The sequence below is a fragment of the Cryptomeria japonica genome, unplaced genomic scaffold (genome assembly GCF_030272615.1).
Source record: "Cryptomeria japonica unplaced genomic scaffold, Sugi_1.0 HiC_scaffold_809, whole genome shotgun sequence".
In the NCBI taxonomy this organism is placed as follows: Eukaryota; Viridiplantae; Streptophyta; class Pinopsida; order Cupressales; family Cupressaceae; genus Cryptomeria; species Cryptomeria japonica.
Genome location: NW_026729557.1, coordinates 1 through 6,289, shown reverse-complemented (window position 1 = coordinate 6,289; position 6,289 = coordinate 1). Strand labels below are relative to the sequence as shown.

The following is a 6,289-nucleotide window of genomic DNA, read 5'->3' as shown; positions in this document are numbered from 1 at the left end:
TTCTTAGTTTTTCGCCGGGCGTCGCAATGCTATTTGAATAAACCTTTTGCCCGTTTGCGTTCTCGTCGGGGCCGGGCCGGGCCGGGGTGCGCTGCCCGCACTACCGCGCGCGCGGGGGCGACACCGAGCGCGCACCCGAGGCGCCCCGAGCACACAGGCCACGGTGCAACCCGGGCGTTGTGCGCGCACCCCGGTGCGCCCGAGGTGCTGCGCGCGCACCCAGGTGAAATCGGTGTGCACCTCGGCCAGTGCGCGCTCGGTCGAGTCGCGCACGTTGGCCAAGGTGCACGGTGATGTTTCTTACTCTAAGGTTCCGCACCAGACGCCCGGGACAGGTGAGCGAAGCTGGGCGGGGCCGGGTGCGCGGCCGGGGCAGGTGCACGCAGCTGGAGAGAGCTTTGGAGCACACCAGAGGTGCGCACCTTGGAGCACACTTCGGAGCGCACCAATGATGCGCTCCATTCAAAAGTTTCCTGAAAAGGCAAAAAAAGTTGAGATTATAGAATTTCCCACTTGAGAGATTGTAAAAAAAAAAAATTTAAAATGAAGGAAACGCGGGTGCCAAGGTGTGCGCGCCCGGGTGCGCAGCCCAGCCAAGGTGTGCGCACCAAGGCGCCCACCCTGGCGAAGGTGCACGCAAGGTGCGCACCCGAGGCAAACCGGACAATTAACCCAACTTTCGACTTCGCGCGCACCTGCGCACCTTGGAGCGCACTTCGGAGCGCTCCTTGGTGCGCACCAATCTTGGGCACCTCGGAGTGCACCATGGCGCCCACCAAGGTGCGCACCCGGGGCAAACCGAGCTCCGACTTCGTGCGCACCTTGGAGCGCACGAAAGGTGCGCACCATGGCGCCCACCAAGGTGCGCAGCCCAGCCAAGGCGTGCGCATCAAGGTGCGCACCCTGGCGAAGGTGCGCACCCGGGGCAAACCGAGCTCCGACTTCGTGCGCACCTTGGAGCGCACAAAGGGTGCGCAACCCAGCCAAGGTGTGCGCACCCCGGGCAAACCGAGCTCCGAATCGTGCGCACCTTGGAGCACACTTCGGAGCCCTCCTTGGTGCGCACCGATGTTGCGCACCTCGGAGCGCACCCGGGGAAAACAATGCAATTAACCCGACTTTCGACTTCGTGGGCACCTCGGAGCGCTCTCGGGTTCGCACCTCGGAGCACACCGAGGTGCGCACCTTTGATGCGCTGCCTTCACCAATTTCCAGAAAAGGCAAGAAAACATTGAGAAGGTGTGCGCACCGAGGTGCCCACCCTGGCGAAGGTGCACGCGAGGTGCGCACCCGGGGCAAACCGGGCTCCGACTTCGTGCACGCCATGCTGCGCACCTTGGAGGGCCATGGTGCGCACCTTGGAGCACACTTCGGAGCGCTCAATGGTGCCCAACCCAGCCAAGGTGCCCACCGCGGCGAAGGTGCACGCGAGGTGCGCACCCGGGGCAAACCGGGCTCCGACTTCGTGCACGCCGCACCTTGGAGCACACTTCGGAGCGCTCCTTGGTGCGCACCAGGGCGCGCAACCCAGCCGAGGTGCCCACCCCGGCGAAGGTGCACGCGGGGTGCGCACCCGGGGCAAACCGGGCTCCGACTTCGTGCACGCCATGGTGCCCACCGCGGCGAAGGTGCACGCGAGGTGCGCACCCGGGGCAAACCGGGCTCCGACTTCGTGCACGCCGCACCTTGGAGCACACTTCGGAGCGCTCCTTGGTGCGCACCAGGGCGCGCAACCCAGCCGAGGTGCCCACCCCGGCGAAGGTGCACGCGAGGTGCGCACCCGGGGCAAACCGGGCTCCGACTTCGTGCACGCCATGGTGCCCACCGCGGCGAAGGTGCACGCGAGGTGCGCACCCGGGGCAAACCGGGCTCCGACTTCGTGCACGCCGCACCTTGGAGCACACTTCGGAGCGCTCCTTGGTGCGCACCATGGTGCCCACCAGGGCGCGCAACCCCGCCGAAGGTGCACGCGAGGTGCGCACCCGGGGCAAACCGGGCTCCGACTTCGTGCACGCCGCACCTTGGAGCACACTTCGGAGCGCTCCTTGGTGCGCACCAGGGCGCGCAACCCCGCCGAAGGTGCACGCGAGGTGCGCACCCGGGGCAAACCGGGCTCCGACTTCGTGCACGCCATGGTGCGCACCAGGGTGCCCACCGCGGCGAAGGTGCGCACCCGGGGCAAACCGGGCTCCGACTTCGTGCACGCCGCACCTTGGAGCACACTTCGGAGCGCTCCTTGGTGCGCACCAGGGCGCGCAACCCAGCCGAGGTGCCCACCCCGGCGAAGGTGCACGCGAGGTGCGCACCCGGGGCAAACCGGGCTCCGACTTCGTGCACGCCATGGTGCCCACCGCGGCGAAGGTGCGCACCCGGGGCAAACCGGGCTAGGACTTCGTGCACGCCGCACCTTGGAGCACACTTTGGAGCGCTCCTTGGTGCGCACCATGGTGCCCACCAGGCCGCGCAACCCAGCCAAGGTGTGCGCACCAAGGTGCACGCGAGGTGCGCACCCGGGGCAAACCGGGGTCCGGCTTCGTGCACGCCGCACCTTGGAGCACACATCGGGGCGCTCCCGGGTTCGCACCGGCGTTGCGCACCGTGGTGGGCACCTCGGAGCGCACCGTGGTGGGCACCTCGGAGCACACCAAGGTGGGCAGCGAGGTGCGCACCTTTGATGCGATGCCTTCACTAATTTCCATAAAAGGCAAAAAAAAACGAGATTTTAAAATTTCCGTTTTGAAAGATAGTGAGAAAAAGGGAATGCTGGTGCCATCTTGAGCCCGCCCTGGTGCGCAGCCCAGCCAAGGTGTGCGCACCAAGGTGCCCACCCTGGCGAAGGTGCGCGCCCGGGCAATTAACCCAACTTCCAACTTCGCGCGCGCCAGGGTGGGAGCGCACCCAACAACCGGGCCTGGGAAGAGCCAATGCGAGAAACCCCACCAAACGCTCTGACAAAAAAAGAGGGGGCGCTCCAGTAACCCCGCTTCGGAGCGCACCCTGGGCAAACCCAGCCAGGGTGCCCACCCCGGCCAAGGTGCAGGCGAGGTGCGCACCCGGGGCAAACCGGGCTCCGACAACGTGCACGCCGCACCTTGGAGCACACTTCGTAGCGCTCCCGGGTGCGCACCTCAGAGCACACCAAGGTGGGCAGCGAGGTGCGCACCTTTGATGCGCTGCCTTCACTAATTTCCAGAAAAGGCAAAAAAAAGAGGAGATTTTAAAATTTCCGTTTTGAAAGATAGTGAAAAAAACGGAACGCGGGTGCCATCTTGAGCCCGCCCTGGTGCACAGCCCAGGTAAGGTGCCCACCCTGGCAAAGGTGCGCACCCGGGCAATTAACCCTACTTCCGACTTCGTGCGCGCCAGGGTGGCAACCGGGCCTGGGAAGAGCCAATGCGAGAAACCCCACCAAACGCTCCGACAAAAAAAGAGGCGGCGCTCCAATAACCCCGCTTCGGAGCGCAGCCGGGGCAAACCCAGCCAAGGTGCCCACCCCGACGAAGGTGCACGCGAGGTGCGCACCCGGGGCAAACCGGGCTCCGACAACGTGCACGCAGCACCTTGGAGCACACTTCGAAGCACTCCCGGGTGCCCACCGGCGTTGCGCACCGTGGTGGGCAGCGAGGTGCGCACCTTTGATGCGCTGCCTTCACTAATTTCCAGAAAAGGCAAAAAAAAATGAGATTTTAAAATTTCCGTTTTGAAAGATAGTGAAAAAAACGGAACGCGGGTGCCATCTTGAGCCCGCCCTGGTGCGCAGCCCAGGCAAGGCATGCGCACCAAGGTGCCCACCCGCGGTGCACGCCCGGGGCAAACCGGGCTCCGACTTCGTGCAGGCCGCACCTTGGAGCACACTTCGGAGCGCTCCTTGGTGCGCACCATGGTGCCCACCAGGGCGCACCCGGGGCAAACCGGGCTCCGACTTCGTGCACGCCGCACCTTGGAGCACACATCGGAGCGCTCCCAGGTTCGCACCAGCGTTGCGCACCTTTGATGCGCTGCCTTCACTAATTTCCAGAAAAGGCAAAAAAAAACGATATTTTAAAATTTCCGTTCTGAAAGATAGTGAAAAAAACGGAACGCGGGTGCCATCTTGAGCCCTTCCTGGTGCGCAGCCCAGGCAAGTTGTGCGCACCAAGGTGCCCACCCTGGCGGAGGTGCGCGCCCGGGGCAAACCGGGCTCCGACTTCGTGCACTGCATGGTGCCCACCAAGGCGCGCAACCCAGCCAAGGTGCCCACCGCAGCGAAGGTGCACGCGAGGTGCGCACCCGAGGTGCACACCCGGGGCAAACCGAGCTCCGACTTCGTGCACGCCGCACCTTGGAGCACACTTCAGAGCGCTCCTTGGTGCGCACCAGGGCGCGCAACCCAGCCAAGGTGCTCACCCCGGCGAAGGTGCACGCGAGGTGCGCACCCGGGGCAAGCCGGGCTCGGACTTCGTGCACGCCGCACCTTGGAGCACACATCGGAGCGCTCCCGGGTTCGCACCAGCATTGCGCACCTTTGATGCGCTGCCTTCACTAATTTCCAGAAAAGGCAAAAAAAAAAAAAAAACGAGATTTTAAAATTTCCGTTTTGAAAGATAGTGAAAAAAACGGAACGCGGGTGCCATCTTGAGCCCGCCCTGGTGTGCAGCCCAGGCAAGTTGTGCGCACCAAGGCACCCACCCTGGCCAAGGTGGGTCACGGGGTGGGTCCTAGGGTGGGTAACGGGGTGGGTACTAAGGTGCGTGCCAAGGTGGGTCATGGGGTGGGTGCCAAGGTGGGCACCAGGGTGGGTGTGCACCAACCCTAGCCAGGGTAGGTCACGGGGTGGTTGTCGGGGTGGGCGTCAAGGAGCCAAGGTGGGTGGCAAGTAGCCAAGTTGCGTGCCAAGGTGGGTGTCGGGGTGGGTGCCAAGGATCCAAGGTGGGTGCCAAGGAACCAAGGTGGGTGTCTGGGTGGGTGCCGAGGTGGGAGCCAGGGTGGGTCCCAAGGTGAGTGCAAAGGTGGGTGCCAGGGTCAAGGTGAGTGCCAATGTGGGTTCCAAGGTGCCAGGGTCAGGGTGAGTGCCAATGTGGGTTCAAAGGTGCTAAGTTGGGTGCGAGGTTGGGTGCGAGGGTGGGTGGGTGCCAAGGTGTGCTAGGTGGAAGCCCGGGTGGGTCGGCATCCCATGGGTGTCGAGTTGGGTGCCTGATGGGTGCTTCTTGTCAAGTTTTAGTCGTCGGGACTCATTTCGAGCCTTAGAGGTCGTTTCTTGTCCGGTTGCCCTGTCTTCGACCTGGGAACCCAATTTTGGTCCTCGGGTCCCATTTTTTTTTGTCTCGCATCCCACTTTTGGCCTGTGGCCTTTTCGGGGTCGATTCTCGTTTTGGGCATCAGAGCATGTTTCTTCTCCTAAAACCCAATATTTGTTTATTAAGTCTCGGAACACATTTTTGTTCTCGTGGACCCATCATGGGTCTTGGAACGCATTTGTGGTCCTTGGGTCCCATTTTGCATCCCGAAACTTGTGTTTTGGTGCTTGATCCCTATTTTGGGTGCCCACCTTGCACCAAGTGCGCACCCGGGGCAAACCGAGCGCCTTGGTGCACCGGGGCAAGATCGAGCGTGCACCCGAGGCGCCCCGAACATGCACCAAGGTGCACTCGGCCCACATGTGAGCGCAGGTCGTTGCGCCCGAGGTGGTGTGTGGGCACCGCGTTGCAGACGGGACACTGCACGCACACGACGCCCCGTCCAGGTGCACGCACGTAGGCCGGGCCGGGTGCACACCCGACGCCCTAGCAAGGTGCGCGCACCCGGGCAGGGCTCACACTTGGCGAACGGGGCGCACTTCGCGAGGGAGGGTGTGCACCTCGACGGGGGTGGGTGGCCGGGGTGGATTCGCACGTGGGTCGCGGTTTGCTAAGTACACACTGCGACAAGCTCATAACGGGTGCGATCATACCAGCGTTAGTGCACCGGATCCCATCAGAACTCCGCAGTTAAGCGCGCTTGGGCCGGAGTAGTACTGGGATGGGTGACCTCCCGGGAAGTCCCGGTGTTGCACCCTTTTTTAGTTTTTCGCCGGGCGTCGCAATGCTATTTGAATAAACCTTTTGCCCGTTTGCGTTCTCGTCGGGGCCGGGCCGGGCCGGGGTGCGCTGCCCGCACTACCGCGCGCGCGGGGGCGACACCGAGCGCGCACCCGAGGCGCCCCGAGCACACAGGCCACGGTGCAACCCGGGCGTTGTGCGCGCACCCCGGTGCGCCCGAGGTGCTGCGCGCGCACCCAGGTGAAATCGGTGTGCACCTCGGCCAGTGCGCG

General features: G+C 63.9%; 1 non-coding gene across 1 annotated transcript; it reads left to right on the top strand.

Moving 5' to 3' along the window:
- Positions 1–5,915: 5,915 nt before the first annotated feature.
- Positions 5,916–6,034, top strand: LOC131872834 (5S ribosomal RNA). The gene has a single exon (XR_009370913.1). It is a non-coding gene; the product is annotated as a 5S ribosomal RNA (ribosomal RNA).
- The last annotated feature ends 255 nt before the right edge of the window (positions 6,035–6,289 follow it).